This window comes from Vicugna pacos, chromosome 13, assembly GCF_048564905.1.
Source record: "Vicugna pacos chromosome 13, VicPac4, whole genome shotgun sequence".
NCBI classification, from domain to species: domain Eukaryota; kingdom Metazoa; phylum Chordata; class Mammalia; order Artiodactyla; family Camelidae; genus Vicugna; species Vicugna pacos.
In genome coordinates this window covers 53134523-53156083 of record NC_132999.1, presented here as the reverse complement: position 1 = coordinate 53156083, position 21561 = coordinate 53134523, and the positions used below count along the sequence as shown (strand labels likewise).

Genomic DNA, 21561 nt, shown 5'->3' with positions numbered 1-21561 from the left:
TAATTCTAAAATTTATATAGAACTACAAAAGACCCAGAATTGCCAAAGCAATACTGAAGAAAAAGAATGAAGATGGAGGGATAACCCTCCCAGATTTCAGACAATACTACAGAACTACAGTAATCAAAGCAGCACGGTATTAGTACAAAAAGAGACATATGTATCAATGGAACAGAACAGAGTGCCCAGAAATAAACCCACATACTTACGGTCAATTAATCTTTGACAAAGGAGCAAAGAACATAAAATGGAGTAAAGACAGTCTCTTCAGTTAATGGTGTTGGGATAACTGGACAGCTGCATGTAAATCAATGAAGTTAGAATACTCCTTCACACCATACACAAAAATAAACTCAAAATGGCTTAACGACTTAAACATAAGACACTATAAACTTCTTAGAAGAAAATACAGGCAAAACATTATGACATAAATCTTAGTCATGTTCTCCTAAGGCAGTCTACCCAGGCACTAGAAACAAGAGAAAAAAATAAACAAATGGGACCTAATTAAAGTTATAAGCTTTTTTTTTTAACTTTTTTTTTATTGAGTTATAGTCATTTTACAATGTTATGTCAAATTCCAGTGTAGAGCACAATTTTTCAGTTATACATGAACATACATACATTCATTGTTACATTCTCTTTCGCTGTGAGCCACCACAAGATCCTGTAAATATTTCCCTGTGCTACACGGTACAATCTTGTTTATCTATTCTGCATTTTGAAATCCCAGTCTGTCCCTTCCCACCCCCCCGTCCCCCTGGTAACCACAAGTTTGTATTCTATGTCTATGAGTCTGTTTCTGTTTTGTATTTATGGTTTTGGTTTTTTTTTTTTTTTAGATTCCACATATGAGTGATCTCATATGGTATTTTTCTTTCTCTTTCTGGCTTACTTCACTTAGAATGACATTCTCCAGGAACATCCAAGTTGCTGCAAATGGCATTATGTTGTCAGTTTTTATGGCTGAATAGTATTCCACCATATTAATATACCACATCTTCTTTATCCAGACATCTGTTGATGGGCATTTAGGCTGTTTCCATGTCTTGGCTGTTGTAAATATTGCTGCTATGAACATTGGGGTGCAGGTGTCATTTTGAAGCAGGGTTCCTTCTGGATATATGCCCAGGAGCAGGATTCCTGGGTCATATGGTAAGTCTATTCCTAGTTTTTTGAGGAATCTCCATACTGTTTTCCACAGTGGCTGCACCAATAAGCTTTTGCACAGCCAAGGAAACCATAAGCAAAACAAAAAGAGAACCTACGGAATGGGAGAAAATATTTGCAAAAGATGAGACTGACAAAGGCTTAATTTCCAAAATACATGAACAGCTCATACAACTTAATAAGAAAACAAACAACCCAATCCAAAAATGGGCAGAAGACCTAAACAAGCAATTCTGCAATGAAGACATACAAATGGCCAATAGGCACATGAAAAAATGCTCAATATCGCTAATTATCAGAGAAATGCAAATTGAAACTACCATAAGGTATCACCTCACACCAGTCAGAACAGCCATCATTAAAAAGTCCACAAATGTTAAATTCTGGAGAGGATGTGGAGCAAAGAGAACCCTCTTAACTGCTAATGGGAATGGAGTTTGGTGCAGCTATTACAGAAGATAGTATTAAGATTCCTTAAAAAACTAAAAACAGATTTACCATATGATCTAGCAATCCCATTCCTGGGCATATATTTGGAGGGAACTCAAATTAGAAAAGATACATGCACTCCAATGTTTACAGAGCACTACATACAATAGCCAAGACATGGAAACAACCTAAATATCCATGGACAGATGACTGGATAAAGAACCTGTGGTGTGTTTATGCAATGGAATACTACTCAGTCATAAAAAAGAATAAAATAATGCATTTGCAGCAACATGTATGGATCTGAAGATTGCCATTCTAAGTGAAGTAAGCCAGAAAGAGAAAGAAAAATACCATATGATATTATTCATGTGGAATCTAAGAGAAAAAAAAAAGAAGATGCTAATGAACTTATCTACAAAATAGCAACAGACTTACAGACACAGTAAACAAACTTATGGTTACCAGGGGAAAAGGGGGTGGGAAGGGATAAATTGGGAGTTTGAGATTTACAAATACTAACTACCATATACAAAATATATAAAAAACAAATTTCTTCTGTATAGCACAGTGAACTATGTTCAGTATCTTGTAGTAACCTATAAAGAATATGAAAACGAATATATGTATGCATATGTATGACTGAAACATGGTGGTGTACACCAAAAAACTGAGTATATTTCAATTAAAAAAAAAAAGACAATATGATCAATCTCTTTTTAAAATTAGATCAACAGAAAAATCTTTCTGGCACTTTATCACAGTTCAACTGTTGGGCTGTACTCAAGGCCCCTTCAAGACTACTCCAGGAGAGAGGTTATTCATTTCTGAATGGAGTCTCTCTTCAACACCAGAAATGTGGCTGCTAGAAAATTAAAAAGGCTGTTATTTTAATGTTATCTAACACAAATACTGCTCTTACTTAATTGTGGCTTTTGGACTTTTTAAATAAATGTTTTAGGCAATTCAACCATTCATTAAGTCATAACATGTGCTTTATTCTGCATTAGGACCATCCAATTACTCTTTTCCCCTCAAAATCAGATATTTAATGAGCATTAACCCTATACAAACTGAAGTGCCCTTTAATGTCATTCATCATCCATCTCAACAGCTGTACTTGTCATGCCACTCTTTCTTCAATCCAACTCTAGAAATATTTACCTACTGTAGAAACAATACCAAAATCTTAGGAGACAATTTTGACAAGTAAACTGATTTCACATTACACTCTATAAAAATGAAATACTTAGTACAAAGAATGATGAAACTTAACCTCTCATACTACATTTCTTTAAATATCTTAACACATAAAATCAGTTATTCCGCGACAGTATTTCTTTGTACCTAATGACCACTCTGACTCTATATAAAATTTATCTGTGGATTATATTTTCGTAATATTCAGACCAAAAAGTCAAATCACTTGCTCAGAAAAGATAATAAATTCTATATTCAATATAGTACTGAACTGGTTTTTAAAAACCTAAATCCCTGCCATATCTTAACAAAAGATTTTTCTGATTTAGGAATTCAGTCTTAATTATTTAATTCATGACAACAGTACCATTAGAATATTGAGAAAAGATTCACAGACGCTTCCTCAAAATAAGCCTTCCTCAGAATAAGCTCTCTAAGGATGTAATAACAGAATATTTGGCTCTTTTTTACTTAAGCTTGCACTTGTAAAATACAATTCTACTTAATTACACAAAACAATTAATACTACCTGTCAGAAAAAAAAAAACTTACCTGTTTATCCAAATAAAGCACTACAAACAGCTAAAAAGTTATACTTTAAGAAATTTCTTTTAAAGTCATTTTCATCCCAAAGATTTAAGGAGTTACTTATGGTTCAAGATTTAAGGAGTTACTTATGGTTCAAGCACTGTTCCAGTTACACGAAGGAAAAAAACTTGATGTTTCAAAAAATCTGAAAACCACTCTATTGCAGCTTTAAATCCAGAAAGATTTGATCTACTGATGCCAAAAGCACCTGCAACCAACATACTCTTACTCTGCTTGTGTTACAAGGGTCAATTATACAACAAGTGTCAGGAGAAACTTTGATTCTATCATCAAAATAAATTGGCATACATTATGAACACCGTAAAAACTATGTGAGTACAGAGTGTAATGCAAAGTATATTACCTGTAAAAAGTTAACAATCCCTTGTAGATACTAGATAGAAATGACTTCTCAATCACCAAAGCCACTTTCCTCAAGTTAAGAAATTCATTATGCTTGTATGTGGTCTAAGAATAGGGGTGATTTCTGCTCCTTTCACTGAAAAGCTCTCCCAGCAGAGAAGACCTAGAAGTCTCATTTAGGTAGTAGGTATTCTCTGTTCCACAGTTTTGTCTTAACATTAGAATTACCTGGGCCTCTCCCAAGCTAAAGAATCTCTGAAGAATGGGACTCAGGCATCAAAAGATTCCAGTGGCAGACAAAATTGAGAACCACTGATCTCTTTTTCACTTTTGAGCAGTGACATTATATACGGCAGAGAAATAATGTACTGAATCTACCACCATTTCTGTATTCTTTATACTTAGTTCAACATTTAAATGCTCTGGTTTATTGCCTTTCATATAATAAGATGGCTTTCACAATATAGCTAGATTTGACAGGCTACCAGTGTTCCTACAATAGTAACTATACTATTCAGAGCTTAGCTTTTCCCTACACAGCATAATAACCCAATTCCCCCCACAACCCCAGTACCAGTTCCTGCAAGTTGCTGGGCTAACAGCACTGATCTACCTAAAAGGAGAACTCAGAGCCTGGTTCACCAACTTCCCAAGCATCAAAGGTATTCTGTCATCTGTGCATTGCCGGTTCTCCGCTTCCAAAGTCAGTATCTGCCTTTCATCACATCTCCTGTATCTTCTACTGCTAACTACCACTATCATCTCTCCTACTTTCTCACCCATTACCTTCACTTTTATTTAGTCTCTGATTTCTTGACAGCTTCTTCTTCAACTTCTCATCTTCAACATCCTCACCTAGAGTTCCCATTCCTCTTATTTGTCACACCAGACAAACTTTTCACTCTAGATCCTGCTGCTTCCCTGTTATGACCACTCCCTCCTCTACTAGTTTATTGAATTCCAGATTTAGACATGTGACTCTACATTTAAGAAACAGAAATTTGAATATTGCATGGCTGGATTTTTATGAAGCCCAATTTTGCAAATTTATGTTCCCCAAAGTTGTTTCATGTTGATTGTTTAAGAATTGCAACATATTGCTTTTAAAAACATTGTTATAAGTAGTGGCTATACTCCCAAAATTATTTATGAAAGCCTAGTTTGTCTAAAATGAACCTAAAATAAAGCATTATGGTGAATTACGGGAAAACTAGGAAGAACTTCAAGAGTTGGGGCCTGGAGGTATGGAGGCAATCTTTTTACCAATGGTCCTGAAACAACTCGTTTCATCACTTTTCATACTTGACCCTCCCAATCTACAAAACAGAGATAATCGTATCTATGTTACAGGGTTATTGTAATGATAAAATAAACAGTGAAGTAATTGAGAAATGCTCTGAAAACTCTAATCTGTAAGGTAATCTACCATCAAGATATTACCCTAAAATACAGAACCTGATAATAGTACATAATAAAATACTGGTTCATAATTCAAGTTATATTAGGAAGGACAGCTTTTAATTGAAATTATTTCTCAATGTTTTCAATCAAGATCCTCCTACCACTCACTGTTCCTTATTTGCTTAAGAGTGGATATTTTTTAGGAGAATCTGTCCATCTGATTCCTACAGCATTAGATCTACTTTTAGAGCTTATTACAGGAATAGCTTCTAGTGTGAGACTGTCTTTTTCAAAGACCCTCAAGCGGTGGTCATTCTTCTAGAAATCTATATACTTCAAGGTTTTTTCAAACTAAGGAGAACACAGAGATTTGGGGAACTATGCCTTTTATATGCATCCAGCTTTTTGATATCTTTGATCTTTTCTGTAAGTTGTACAAAGTTTTGTAAACCCCTTTTCTTTTTTTATTTGTTTTTTTTTAAATTTGTTTGGGGGGAGGTAATTAGGTTTGTTTGTTTGTTTATTTTTTAATGGAGATACTGAGGATTGAACCCAGGACCTTGTGCATGCTAAGCATGCACTTTACCACTTGAGCTATCCCCTACCCCCAATCCCTTTTCTAATATGTACTTCAACAGTGATCTTTCCTCCTTTGGTTTTATGCTTTCTAACTTCATTGCTGCTAAGGTTAAAAGACAATCACTCTAAATGAAAAGAGGAGATAGTAGAATAATGCCTTCCAGGTCCTTGATACTTACTTTCTTTGCCTGTTGGCCAGTCTCTAGCCCTTTCTTACTCCGGTCTTAAATGTTACCAAATGGTTATATAAATAAGCCAGGTGGCTTCTGAGTCATCACTTCTGTATCCCACTTACCTCTCAATGTGAATCTTGATATACTCTTTGAACCCTTAATTGCCCTTGGAGATTTTTTATTGTCTTTCTGAAAATGGCAGCTGGGCTTTCAGTGACTTCTCTCACTCCAGTGGGGTTGTTATTAGCAGCTATTGGTCACATACTAGTTAAGTATTTCTATCATTCCTTTCAAATAGGCCTATCCTCTTGGTAACAAGACATTTTTCTCTAAACCTGCTACTATTTACAGAAAATCAGTATGTGTACACAATTTTAAAAGCTAAGAAGAAATACAACAGTCAGTCTATACTGCATTTAGTATACAAACTGCATTTAGTATACAAACTGCTGATTTGGCAATGGTTTCTTGGGTATGTCATCAAAGGCACAGACAACAAGAGAAAAAAACAGATAAATTAGACTTCATCAAAATTAAAAGCTTCTGTGCACTGAATACTATCAACAGAGTGAAAATGCAACTTACGAAATGAGAGAAAATATTTGCAAATCATATATCTGACAAGGAATCCAGAATGCATAAAGAGTCATTACTACTCAACAACAACAACAACAACAACAACAAACCAATCCAATTAAAAAATGGGCAAAGGACTTAACACATTTTCTCCAAAGAATATATACAAATGGCCAATAAGAAGAAAAGATGCTCACTAATCACTAATGAAATGTAAATGTTTTACACACATACACACACGAATTTTCTCTGACACCATCAAGTTTCCTGTTATCAAAAGAAGCATATCTGAACAACAGCAGAGACAAGGTGGCAAATTCAAAACTATAAATATTGAGGAGAATTTGTTACTATATAAAAGCTCTTGATTCCTGGTGTCAGAGCTGATAAAGCACTGAGGAAATTTATAGCTACTCTTTGCAGTCAACACCATCAGAACAAGAATTACAGTCTGTATACACATGAAAATAAAACCCATAATCCTTAAATTACAACATAATAGTCTTCCATTTAGACCACTGATTTATTTACTTTCAATTTTTCTTATCTTCTAATGTATCTTTGTAAGGCTACACATTTTCCTCTAAGTAGCAGTTTATACACATCCCACAAATTCTGATACAAAGTGCTATTTGTCATTCATTTCCAAAGATAACATTTTCTGTTCAGTCAAGAGTTTCTAAAATTTCCTAATAAACTGATATTATTTTTTTACTCTACATTATGTTTAAGACTATAAAAAATCTAAAATTATGTTCAACTAAAATAAATTATAATTCTGGTAAATTTTTTTAAAAAAACAGCAATTATGTTCTGCAGAATTTCAGCTTAAACATTATTTAGATTTTGTTATTCTTCTGTTATTAGGCTTTAAATTCTATAAAAAGATATTCAGAAATAATATAAATGTGATTGCAACTTATCATTTTTCTGTTGCCTAACATATGATTAAACTTTATAAATGCTCCTTGAGTAGTTAGGAAAAAAGTTTTAATTGAAATTGAAAAACTTCTTAATTTATAAAAACAAATTTATTGCTTCATTCAAATTATTCATAGGCTTTTTAATATTTTATCTAACTTGTATCAGTAAAACATTCTCTATATTTTTTAACTTTAATACTTATGATGTTCAAATCATTGATATCCTCGATTATTTTTATCTTGGTTCGTTGTGTAGAAAATTTCTTTCATACATATATATGAGATATATACACACACATTCTTGTGCTAAAATATATATTATATAAAAACAAATTTACTATCTGTGTCATTTATCTACATCAGGTATTGGCAAACTGGCACTTAACATGTAGCTTTTGTAAGGCTAGCCAAGAAAGGGTTTTACAAATTTAAAGGGTTAAAAAAGAAGAAGAAGAAAATGCAAAAGACCATCTTGTCCACAAAATCCAAAATATTCACTGTCTGGTCTTTTCAGTTTCCTAATCTATGTCAGGGGGTGGCAAATTTATTCTGTAAAGGTCCAGATAGGAAATATTTTAGACTTTGCAGAGTCTCTTGCAACTACTCAACTCTTCAACTGTAGCAAAAAAGCAGAATTCATAAATAAATTAGTATGCATGTACTTCAGTAAAACTTTACTTACCAAGAACAGGACAGGGTCAGATTTGGCCCTTGGACCATAGTTTGTCAATCCCTGATCTCTATGATTACTAACTGTTTATTTCTCTGAGACGTCAATCTCTCACACTGATTATGAATTTGTCATTTTCAATTTTTTTACATTTGCTGTATATATATTCTAAACCAATTATTAAATAAATAAGAGTTTATAATGTTGCATCTTCTAGAAATTAAATTTTTATATTGTTTAAAATTCTCTCTCCCATGTAGTTTTTTGCCTTGAATTCTACGTTGACTTCTAAAAGCTGCTTATACCTGCTTTCTTTTTATTAGCATTTTTCTTTTACTGTTTCTGCGCTTTTGCTTTCACTCTTTCTCTGTGACATTTAAATGCATATACCTAGATTTCAGTTTTTGACCAATCTGAATCACTATTTAACAGGGGAATTTAACATTATTATTAATATTATAGTTACCAATATGTTTTTATCATATTTACTTTGTAATATCTACTTTCCTGCCTTTTGTTAAATTCATGGGATTTATGACCCCACTTTATTGTTAAAGAAATTATATATCCTTTTACCATTATTTGTGCCAGTACTTACCTATTGCCTTTCAGCTCTAATCCACTCTGTAAGTCAGAGGGTGCTCTCACCTTCTATCAGTGCGGCTCCAGACACTAGCTCCTTTCAGATCTCTAGTCTCTGAGAGCCCTTTAGAGATGCTAGCAGCAGACAGGCATGCACACTTGATATTCAAAGTAACAGTCTCACCTCACTCTCTCATGAGTTTCTAACGACCAACCTGCACATATAGCTCCCTTCTCAAAAGCCTAAGCAACAGTCCCATCAAGGGCCCTTCCTCTAAGCTCCTAGGTTCTGACAAGACTACCATTTTCATTCCTCTGGGATGTTGCTGCTTCCTTCAGTTAATAATCTCTGGATTACCTCAGTGTCCCCTTGACAATCAATCAGATAGTATAACAAATTCATATACTAAATCCCCTCAATTTGAAATACTTAAGTATGTTTTATTTTTCATTGTCCTGAAAATACTTTAACAGTTGCTCTGCTAAACTAATTAAGCTGTCACACTGTCAGTTATACTAAACAAGCAGGTCAAAATTTTGAAACTGAACTACGAAAGAAGATGGGTTATTTTAATGATGACCAGAGTAATCAGATTTGAAGTAATAAAAAACAGAGTCTTGAATAATACAGTGTAGGACCTGAAAATGGGAGTGACAGGGAACTGAAAAGGAGATTTATTTTGATTGTGAAATATAATGAAATATTGGCAACATAATTTCTTTCTCCTATATATCACCTACTTAGGTACCTATGGAACAAAATACTAGGCAGACAGAAAGGATACCATACAAGATGGAGAGCAGTCAGGTAGTTTGAGAGTTTATCATTCCTCACAAAGAAAAAAAAAATGATGGTCCATCAACCAATGAAAAATTTTTATGCAGATCTAGCTCTCCCTGTTACCTAGTTATCAGCATCATCAGACATTTGAGAAATGAGAAAGGAATTGAAAAGGAACAGTAAATAAATACATGGATTGAGTGGAAATTTTTGTTAGTTTGGTAAGTAAATATAACATTTTATTATTCTAACCATCTATAAAATTCATTGTTTACAGTTAATTGATTCTACTTGCTTTAAATATAACTTAACCTTTCCTTCACTCTTCTTTGACAAAATCAAAATTACCACACAGCTACAAGATGTGTGGTGTTGTCTGTTTTTTTTGGGTATTGAGTCACTGAAATTCATGATTCTTACTTCTATAAAGATGCTAGCTTTTCTAAACTTCACTTTGTAGTTAGCAAAATACCTCAAGTAAACTTTCTCATTTGATCACTGATAAAACAAATTATCCTATATTAAGCTAACCCTTTCCCTTCTTCCACATTCCTGAAAATTGAACCCCCCACCCTGATTAATCTGGATAAGAACACACACCCATATGCCTGATTAAACTTGGGACAATATTCTACATGTCTATGGTACTTATCCTCTCTCCTCACCTTTCTCCCTTAGTCCTACTTGCCCACCTCCCCGACAGCTCTCTAAATCACATAAATGGTGCTATGGATGGGGTTATGTCCCTCCTGCCCCCTATAAAAAATTCATACATTCAACCCTTAATACCCCTCCACATAATGTGATATTTGGAGACAGAGCCTTAGATATAGATGAGGTCATGGGTTGGGGTCCTCATGATGGGATTAGTGGCTTTTTAGAGATGCCAGAAAGCTTACTTGTCTGTCTGTCTGTCTGTCTCTCCCTCCACCCCCTGCCTCACTCCCTCCCTCTCTCTCTCCATCATGTGAGCACACAGCAAGGAGGCAAGACAGCCTTCTGCAATCCAAGGAGGCTCTCACCAGGAACTAAATCAGCTAGCACCTTGCTCTTGGACTTCCGAGAATACAGAAATGTGAGAAATGTCTGTTGTTTAAGCCACTCAGGCTATGCTATTTTGTTTTACAAGCTTGAGCTGACAGACACAAGTGGAATATAAATTTCTGCACGAAAAGTTACGAGCACTTTGAATTGAACAGTGATACCACTCCAGTTCCTGATTCTCTTTAAAACTTACCCGCTCTATTTCCTATCCCCAAATTTACTGGCACATGCAAGTTTCTTTAGCTGAATTGAAGGTGCAACTTTCAAATCCATAAAGATCTTTAAAAAAAATGAATGTCACAGCTAGGTTAAAAACAAAGACTGGCAACACTAAAGTGAGTTTCTCTTCTAAAACTACGGGAAGTAAGTGAGGTAAAGAAGTAAACCTACACGGGAAACTCTAGGAGAGGTTTTACACTACTTGTTAGAACAGATGAGTGGTAGCCAGAGACAAGAACCACCTCTCATTTGTGCACATATATTTGCATCCTATTCTGAAGAAAAAGAAGCAGGTAAATAGGTTGCCACTGATGATGTAAGGAAGAGACTGGGAGCAATTTTCTACATTTTCCCTCTTTTATGTTTCAAAGCTACGAAATTCACCTTTCTTCAGCTTAGCTGCTTTCACTTAGATCAGAATTGACTGATTTAATGTCTAATATTGAGTAACAGACACAGGTAGCTATTTGAGACAAAAAGATCTGATTCACAGAAGAAGGGGAGACTGTCACTTCAGAAAGGGCATGTGGCTAAAGAAGTTTAATATTTTCTGCAGCTGATTTAATTTACATCTAATAGTCCTGTGTATAAGAATAAACCACACTATTGTCAGCAGAAAATGACCAAAACTGGCCTCTACTTTTACCTTTGCTTAAGGGATAAGCAAAGATCTGGAAGGCACCTCAAACTGCAGGAGAGAGCTTCTGAATTTCACACTAATACCAGACTCAGGTAGCCAAATTAGATGACTTAGACAAACACACACATACACACATGCACACACGCACACATCCTGAAGAGAACCAAGTTGAACAGGCATGAAAATAACAAATATCACTTACTGAAAGCATTAGCACGTCCTGTTTTGAGATAGGATTTTATATAATCTTCGTAACAACCCTCTTAAAGAATGGCAGAATTCTAATTCTCCCCTTAGCAGATGAAGAAACCAACTTCTAGTCATATTAAATAATTTACACAATATGATGTAACAAAGTGACAGAACAAGTCCCAGAACCTGGAGTCTGTTTGACTCTAAGGCTTTACTTTTTTCCTCTATTTTGGAGGCTCAGTTTTCCATAATGATCTACAAACATGTCAATTATTAAACCTAAGGAGACTGAGTTTCCCACAGAACTCCTCGCTCCTCCAGATATGACAATTTAGAAAAACTTCCTCACTCTATCAACAGAAGTTGAGACACTGTTAGGAGACAAATGAATCCATACAAGGCTGCCTCTGTCAGGGGATAAAAAGCGTGCAGTGAACTAGGTGTAATTTACTGGGTTCATCCATCAGATTAGGCAAAATGGGAACAAAACAGACCACAAAGTAAAGCAAGATAATATTTGGTGACCCTTCTCCCTGGGATTCATGTAGTCTTATTTCTAAAGGCAACTAATAAAATGGCATACAGAAAGGCATTTGTGGGCTCCACAACTGAGACCACAGCTAGAGCATCCTTTCTCAAATGCAAACTATGCATCTGCAAGCAGCCGTCTTTTAGAACACTTAAGAGCTTTGTGTCAACTGCTGGGGTCAAATCACAACTTTAAACAGTAAGAATTTGCAATGGAAAGCTAAGCTATTCCTGTTATGTGCCAGCTATCAACTGCTGGCCTTTCAGCTCAGAATTCAACTTGTTTGGCAGTACAGTGAAAATCGATCTGGCACAATGTTAAGCTTTGTCAGCAGAGGGCACTGTAAAGATATTGCAGGAGGAAAGGGTTTTGCTTCCCAGTTCCTATGGGCGTGCACAGCAGGCTCCTGTGGTACGAAGGCTTCTCCAGAACCTGGTTTCTCCAGAACCTGACTTCTACAGTGCCACTGCCCTAGGGGGCACAGCTTCCTCAGTGCCAGGTTTCTGCTGCAGTGTGCAGCAGCCAGCAGTACCCAGTGGCTACGTACCACTAACAGTAGCTTCAAGAGCCATTTTGTGCAGAGTGCCTCCTCTAAGAAACCTCCCTATGAAGAGCTTTCCTTCAGCACCTTAGAGGGCAGAATTCTGGCAAGTTCCAGAGGGTGAATTTCTAGTAAGTTCCACTGATGTGGCACCACAGCAACTTCTGTACCATTCTGAGAACCGCATCACACCCTATCTGACAAGGTCTGGATCTCAGCCCAAGGTAGGGGAAGCAGTCTCTTGTCTGACACTAGCATGAAAAAAAGAGGCACAAGGTTTGGTAGGCCTTTTTTAGATTTTGGAGACAACATACACTACACTTGAGTATGCTACACCTTGACCTACCTATAAAGTCACCTGGGAGGTTTCTAGTTTTGAAGGAGGAACAGAATAAAAGAAGGCTCTGCAGCAATTTTAGGCGCATACAAGCTGCTTGACCGCATGGGACCTGTGATCCTGTAGATTCAAGATTATCTAAAGTGTCTGTGGCAAACAGAGACGCTATAAGGAGCCTGAAGCCATTATGCACTGCAGCAACTCTTTGCTAAAGGAATTGGTGCTATAGAAGCCAGCTTTCCTCAATACTTCATAAGGCATAATGTGAATTTCCAGCAAGTTTCACAGGTTTCTAGCATGTGGCACTGGTATGATACTACAATGACTTCTCTACTATTAGGTATGCCACGTCATGCACTCTCTGAGAACAGCGTGGAGAAGGCTCTTCCATGGAGACTCTGTCTCAGCCCCAGGAGAAGCAGTTAATGCTTATATTTGTTATTTTTATATCATTCAGCATTCTCTTTCTTATTAGCCAATCTCCTTATTACTCCAATCCCCTATTATACTTAATACTCCTTCGTATTAAACTTTCCCTATTTAAATCACTACAGTTTTTCTTTCCTCTTGAGACTCAGACCAATATACCTTATGAATAGCTTGGGTGGTTCTGTTCAGTGCCATAAAAACCAACACTAGAAGCTCACCTTGAACAATTAAGAGTTTATTTTGACATGTTTTACTTTTAAAACTCAAAATTAAATGGGAATAATCCTGACTGAGTTTAAGCATAGTACCAAGCCCAAATTAATTTATATATTCTTTAATAGAGCTTTTCAATCATGGTTTGGCAAGTTGTACACTCCTTCTCCAAACATTCTATAGTTTAAACTATCATTAATCGACCCCTAATTTATAATCACCAGCTTTAGGCATTATTTTTAGTAAGCACTTCTTTATCTCTCTTATTATTCAAGCTCTAAAAGATCTAAAATATAAAAGCCCAAATTGAAAATAATGTTATAAAATTAATTTTCCTTATTAAAAGAAATGGTTCTTAAGGGTAAATACTGACAATCTCACACAGCATGGACCAAGGTCACTGGCTTGACTCTCTACATTTCAGTAAAAGACTTCATAACTCTAGCCCACTCTTAACCACAAGGAAGCCCAAACAAGCACATACTGGTGAGCTGGTGTAAGGTGAACCATTGGAAATGGCTTAAAATGCAGGGGACACACAGTGACATCTTCTTAAACAGCATTTCGATGTCTGCCGTGCCTATTAACTGGAAATAAACTAAGGAGTTCACTATTCTTTAAAAGTTCAACAAAATTTTAAACTGAATAAATTCCAATAATCTACTTACAAAACCAAACCAACAAATAAAAAAATTACTAAGAGGGAAAGACACCCATACCTTTTATGGAAGTAGAAGATAACCACCAATACTCCACCAAAAAGCAAGAAGGGAGACTAGCAGATTACACAGTGAAAAGCAAACAAGTGCTTTGTAGGATTTTTAATGAACTTTAGAATCATACTCTAATTTCTAAAACAACAAAAACGAAAAAACTAAGTATCACTCATTTGTTTGAATTACTCCATAGATGAAATGTGTAAAATTGTTAGTAGCCACCATTATGAGAGGTGTGTCAAAAAAAATGTAAAAGACAAAAAAGAAACAGGCAAAACAGAAGTTACTCTTCAAGTAATGTTGCGTGTTATTGCTTAAAAGTTTGCTTTAGAAAAACAGAAATGCTGCTTTTACACAGAAATTATTTTTAGGAAAAAAAGTTTTTCTTACTTGAGAGAGTCCAGGGGACGATGCATGTCCCGGGGGCGTTGCCGCAAGAGTTGGATGCCCCTTGTTTATTTCATGTGCTGAGTAAGGGGAAGGGGTTGGGGGTCCCGGCTGTCTTGCTACTTGTGTTACCTGTGAGGAAATCAATATTTAGTAAGAGTATTGTATCAGTAACTCAATCTTAATAAATATTGCTAAAATAAATAACTTTTATAAATAGAATTCTCTAACTCATAATTTATACTAAAATAAGTGCCAGACTGACTAAAGGCTTAAAATTTCAAAACCCAAACAATGAAATTTCTAGAAAAAAATGGACATGAATATTTTCATCAATTTGATAAAAGATTCTTGAAGCATAATCTAAAACCAAAAACCTTAAAGGAAAGAATATACTAAATGAAAGAAGCCAGACTAGAAACTATATAACGTATGATGCCATTTATATGTTTTGTAAAAGGAACAAAAAAGAAATAAATGATTGCAAGGGGAGAGGATGGCTATAAAATGGGGACAAGGGGATTCTGAGGGGTGACATAACTTCTATATCATGATGTAGTGAGAATTACATGTTTCTGTGCTTGTCAAAACTAATAGAACCATATACTAAAAAGGGCGAACTTTAGGTAAACTATACCAGTAAACCTGAACAAAAAGAAGTTACTTATAGGGCATAATCTCATTTTTGTTTTTAAAAAAGTACATCTAACTATACATGTACATGCCCATGTACATATACTTCTATATGTGTATCTATGTCTACGTATGTGTGCATATATATAATATATACATACATATACACATACTCACAAGGATATATGTCACATTAAAAAGATCTGTAAGAAGATACACAAAGATCTTAACAGAAAGCATACAGGTGTTTTTTCCTCTCATTTTTATTTTCTAATATAGTTCAACAGTCATAAACTTGTACAACAGAAAAATAATTAGCATTTGTTTTTATGTAAATAAAAATTATATTTTCCCCGCTTTTTGCTGGCAATAAACTGCCCATCAGCCTGTGACGGATATGAAGCCACCTCATTCAGGCCCCTTTCTAGAGTCCAACACTCAGCCCTAGCCAGCTCTCTCACAGTCTAACTCACATTAGCACTAACAGTTTGGCAAACCTCCATGAATTTGGGGGGGGGGGCAATTCTGCTGTCATTTATATGAAAGAATTCATTGTGAGATTCTTAGATTTGGAGGTGGGGCATGAACCATTTTGCAATCTGGTAGAAACTACAAGCCTCTTCCTAGAATCATTTTAAATGCATAAAATACATAGAATTATGGCAAAAACCAATTATGTTGAACTCCAGGTATTAAAATACTAAGACAAAATTGTGATAAAGTAGTATATGTGTTCTTTATGAATGTATTAAAAGTAAGAACTAATGGCAACTGTTGCCTACATACATAATTCAAAGAAATGATAGCATTCAATTAGATATTTTATCCAAGTTATTAAATCCCCTAAATTCTACCACAGAGTTAAAACCTCCACCCAGGGAGAAATGAAAGTGGTCTCCAAATGACATTAGATTTCCCTGGAATTCATTCAGTCAGAAGCTCTACTCCTTGGTAACGTAACCCTAGAATCCCTCATGTCTAATGCAAACACCTGAAGGCTCAGCTACATGTCCCCAAAGTTGAAACAAAATGGAATTGTGGGGAACTAACTACAGTCAAAAGTTCACAGGCTAAAAGAGACATGAATGATGCTAAAATGTGACTAAAGTTTAAAACTTATGTTGTCTTTAACTTCTTCCCTGCATTTTAAATAGTTTTGATTTTCTTGGAAAACTTTGTTTCCAATTTGGAGTAAAAATTATGTTTATAAGGGAGTGAGGTTTACCATGAAATGTTACAGCATTTATAAATCTCATCAGGGAAATTTTTCAAAGATAAAAAATCAGATTGCTATTTAAACATCTACTTTAGAAAATTAATAACCAGAAATAAAGTTACTTACAAGCAAATATCTCACCAACAAAGCTTTATAAATTTATATTCTTGTTTCACATGCTTAAGATTATCTTGATATTCTACTAAAGCAAAGCATCACATGGATAGATATTTTTAAGATTAGGAAAAAAAATCTGCACAACGAAATAATGTGAGAGCAAAGAAGTTAACTATGTAAAAGCCATGTTAGATCAATTCTACAATTCATCCTGATAAAACGATCAAAGATTAAACCTACCAAGGACAATAAATCATAGTATGGAAAAACGTTTTTTAAACTATTAAGAATAAATGAATATTAATATATACTATCACATGCATGTCACTGATAACAAGAGTAAATTTTTAAAACTTCACTCCAATATTGGCAGGGATCTAGGGAAACAGGACATAGGATACTGTGTATCAGTTTAGTACACTCCCAGAACTACAGAGCAATGTGTCACAACTGCCTTAAAACCACACTCCAAAAATGGGATACATATCCCGAAGAAATAATCTTACCTCAAAAATTAGGAACTTAAAGTTATATATAGCACTACTACATATGATAGCAAAAAGGTAGAAATACCAAATAATGGGAATTTGGGAAAATAAAGTAACAAAATAGAAATGAATTTGTAAAACAATCAGGATTAAAAAAGAAAAGACACACTCTTCACAACTGTAAAGAGATTCTTCTATATTCTACTGACAAAGACCAAAAGAACTATATCAATGATTTCAGATAAAGATTAGTGTCCATCTGGTTCATTTTTCCCTAAAAACTGTTTGAATGTACTTTCTAAGAGTATTCTATTACCCCATGAACTACAAATTTTTGACATAAAGAGAAAAAGCATTTTGCCAAAGCCAAAAATACATGCTATAGCTACCATTAAAAATTTCCTTAAAGCATGCAAAAAAACACCTTTACAAGCAAATATCCCTGAGGTGTGCAGTCTTTGCTGTTCCTAACGGGTTAGCCAATGCAGGAATCCTTTGGTACTATATATTCTAATAGGGTGCTCCCTCCCAAATTTGGAACCTTCCACTAATAAAAGCAAGCCAAAGAAAATAAATCTGTATCAAAATAAGGTATATCTAAATAATAGGAGAACTAGGAGAATTGTGTCATTCTTAAAAATTCTTCCTTAAAAAAGCTACTATAGGCAATAGGCCTCTGAACTTCACTGTGCTCTATTTTATTTAAAAAGACTCCTATTACAAGTATCACACTGCATTACACACTACATGTTTGCTTTTAGTGCACTATAGAGCTTACTATCTTTGAGGGCCAGATTCCAGGTCCTGCCTGTTCAGCACCTCTCAATCAGTATTCCCCATCTGGAGAGTTTCCTCCCTTCCCCTACTTTTTGAAGGAAGATGTCATCTGTTCCTAGTGCCCTTACTTCACCTCCTATTTCTTTCCACTAATTGGAAAGGTGGGCTAGGGTACTGATCTTCCTAAGTACACATCTGTGAGAAACAGGAAAATGTGCACCACGGTACACGTACAAAAATGTTCACAGTTGCATTGTTCTTAGTAGCAAAAATTGGGAATAGCACGACTGCTCATTAACAGGAAAATGGATTAATAATGAAATATTCTCCTACAAGGAAATTAATTTTAAACCTAGAGCAACATGTCACAACTTGAATGATTTTCATAAATGACACTGAGTAAAAAAGAACGAAAAAGAATACAAAAAGTGTGATGTCAAGAGTTCCAAAACAAACAAAACTTGACTACATTACTTTAGAAATGCATAAATGGATGGCAATAGTGTAAATAAATGCAGAGAATTTTTCTTGAGGCAGATATATTACTTTGGGAAGAGGAGGAGTTGTGATCCGTAAAGGCCACATAATTTTTTTTTTTACACCTGGGAGGTGAGACACAATTATTGCTTTAAAATTATTTGGTAAACTCTACATTTATTTTCTACGCACTTTTAGGCATGTAATCCTCTTTCATGTCATAAGCAAGATTAGAGACAAAAACAAGCAAACTACTTAAGACCTGAGGTAAAATATTAGTTACACTCTTATTAGTTATATTGTTGCTCTACAGAGTAAAAAGAATGTGAAAAGAAAATAAATTTTGATGAAAGAGAGAAATCCTCTAAATTTCTGACTTAGTGAAAACTTTAGCTAGCTAGTGAATTTTCGCTCAAGATTTCCACCTAAAAGCATCTCCTATAAAATCAATTATATTTGGTGGTTGCTGACCAGTATAACCTGAAGAATCTTTTGAAAATGTAATGGTAAACCATAAAGACCATGGAAACTAAGATTAGCCGTTAAATAAAAAGTTGATTTATTCAGCACTTAATTACCTGATCTGATAAAATACCTGGCCAATTAAGAGCTATCATACAAAAACTACAATTTTCAAATAATAATTTAAAAATTACAGTTTCCTGAACATCATCATTCTGTCATGACCCCAGAGCAATGAAAATGCCATGCAGGAAACAGATAGGGTTGGGGGGTAGGGCTAGGTGTAAGCAACAGGGAGTAGGGACTATGGAGAACTGGAGAGAATGCCCAACCGTCGCAGAGGGCACTAAATACTCAAGATACTCAGCTGTAGCCAAGTGCTGCCATTGAGAAATTCCAGATAGATTGTGCAGTATTTTCCAAGCTGGCAAGAAAAACTAAAACTAAATATTTTTATAAGAAATTTTCCTGACTTTCAAAACATTGTACAAGTCAAATAAAGTACATCTACAGATTAAGTACACAGGCTGTCAGTGTGTGAATCTGGTATCTAGGGGCACCTCAGAATGATCACCAAATATAAACTTTCAATTTTAATGAAGTACTTATGTATAGACTGTGGGTGGACTCTAGACTGACTGACTACAGATATATTGTTAAATATTATACATAAAACATACATGGAGCATTGTATTTTTATTCATTGCACATATACCATGCATATACTGCATAATATAACGTGTGATAAATATATGGTACTTAAAAATACACTTTAGAGGGAGGGGAAGGTAATTAGGTTTATTTATTTACTTACTTTCGGAGGAGGTACTGGGGATTGAACCCAGGACTTCATGCATGCTAAGCATTTGCTCTACCTCTTGAGTGGTACCTCCCCCCTAATTAAATCTTTACTAAAAGGGTTACAAAGGACTCCTATCAAGTAATAGTAACGTTTTCAGCAAAAAAAAGATTCATACAAAGGTAAAAAGGGCACATAGTTTATTCTAAGATGCCATCCCTTACTTTTTTATCCCAAGATAAAGTTTATTTAGTGAAGTCATCTAAAAACGTTCCAACAGCTGCAACTCCCACATAGAAATGACCAAGTTCAATTTGGGGTAGACTGGAAAGATTCCAAAGCTTTTCTTCCTTGGCTAACTTCAATACTCTATGATCCTCTAGCAGCTGAATAGGTAAGTAGTTTCCCCTTTTCATTAGTCTTCCATATCATGCTAGTTCTTCCTTCAGATCATTTATTTCCAATATCTAGAGTTATTTTTTATTACAGATATTGGGAAATAAATAAAAACTGGCCTAGTCAACTAAAAAGGTGCACTACAGTGGATACGAGAAAATTTCTTACTATGTATCATGACATTTTTCAAATTCTCTCTGATGTTACCACTGACAATCCCCACCAACCACCAAGAAAAAAAGAAAGAAAGTAAATGACTTCTCTTTTTGCTCTACTCATAGCCACACTTCTATTAGGTTGAACCATATGAAACTTCAGATATTTAAGTTGCTGGCCATATTTTAGAAAAAGGCAATTTTATACGATTCAAGTAATACTTAGGTACTCAAGCAAACAGATGTTATCATGGACAGTGCTATCACGGACTCTGTTAGCACTGGGCTCAATTTTGAGGATTGTTTCTCTTCATATTTAGTAAATGGCAACAGAAACAAGAGAAAGACAAAGAAATTAGCTGTTTTTTCAACGTTAACTGTAAGTGCCTACCATGGATCAGTAACAATGAAGTAAAAACAAGAAAAAAACATCTGCCCTCCAAACATGTCTAGGTATAATAGGTAACTAAGAGTGTACCACATACGAATCCTGGGGGCTAGAGGGCAAACTGTTGTAAGCAGAATTCTAAAATGGCTCTCAATATTCCTGTCTGGTGCACACAACCTGTATAATTCCTCCCCTTTAAGACAGGCAGTACCAGTGAATATGACGGACCACCACTCCTGTGACTACGTAACTAAACAGCTGACTTCAGGTTAATCAAGAATGAGATTATTCTGGGTTGATGTGAACTTACTAGGCGAGCCCTTTAAAACACAGTGAATTATCAGAGATGCTTCCCGGCTATTCTTAAAGACTAAGCAGACGTCCAGGTTGTGAGAGGGGCACACAGCAAGGACCTGAAGGTAGTCTCTAGAAGCTAAGAGCAATTCCCAACCAAAAGCCACTAGGAAAACAAGGACCTCAGTCCTACAACTACAAAGAAATAAATTCTTCCAGCAATCCCAATGAGCATGGGAGTGAATCCCAAGCCTTACATGAGAATACAGTCCTTGCTTACACTTTAATTTCAGCATGGTCCTGAGCAGAGGACCCTGCTACCCAAGACCCAAAGAATCTGTGAGATAACAAATTGTTGCTATTTTAAGAAGTTAATTTTGTGGTGATTTGTTATGTATTGAAGAAAAACTGGGGTAAGAACTCACATGGCAGAGAAAACAACAGGTATAAGACCCTGAGATCTTGACAAGCAACAGGTCAAGGAGCAGGAATGTCTAAATTGTTACATGCAGGGTGGGGGGTGGGAGTTGTCCCCCGAACATGAGGCTAAAAAGAGATGGAAGTAGAGGCAAAATTACTTAAAGGCTTTTATAGGCATTGTAAGGACCTGGATATTGTTTTAAGTGGAATAGAAAACCTTTGGAAATTCTAAGCAGGAGCGTGACCAGATCTGATGT

General features: G+C 35.3%; 1 protein-coding gene across 16 annotated transcripts in view; it reads right to left on the bottom strand.

Moving 5' to 3' along the window:
* EIF4G3 (eukaryotic translation initiation factor 4 gamma 3) overlaps positions 1-21561 on the bottom strand; it is a 320865-nt gene that overhangs the window by 177948 nt on the left and 121356 nt on the right. For all 16 annotated transcript variants that reach the window (XM_072975204.1, XM_072975193.1, XM_072975205.1 and 13 more), the window contains one exon: positions 14686-14814. The gene's annotated coding sequence lies outside the window, so the exon portion shown is untranslated. The remainder of the gene's footprint in view (positions 1-14685; positions 14815-21561) is intronic.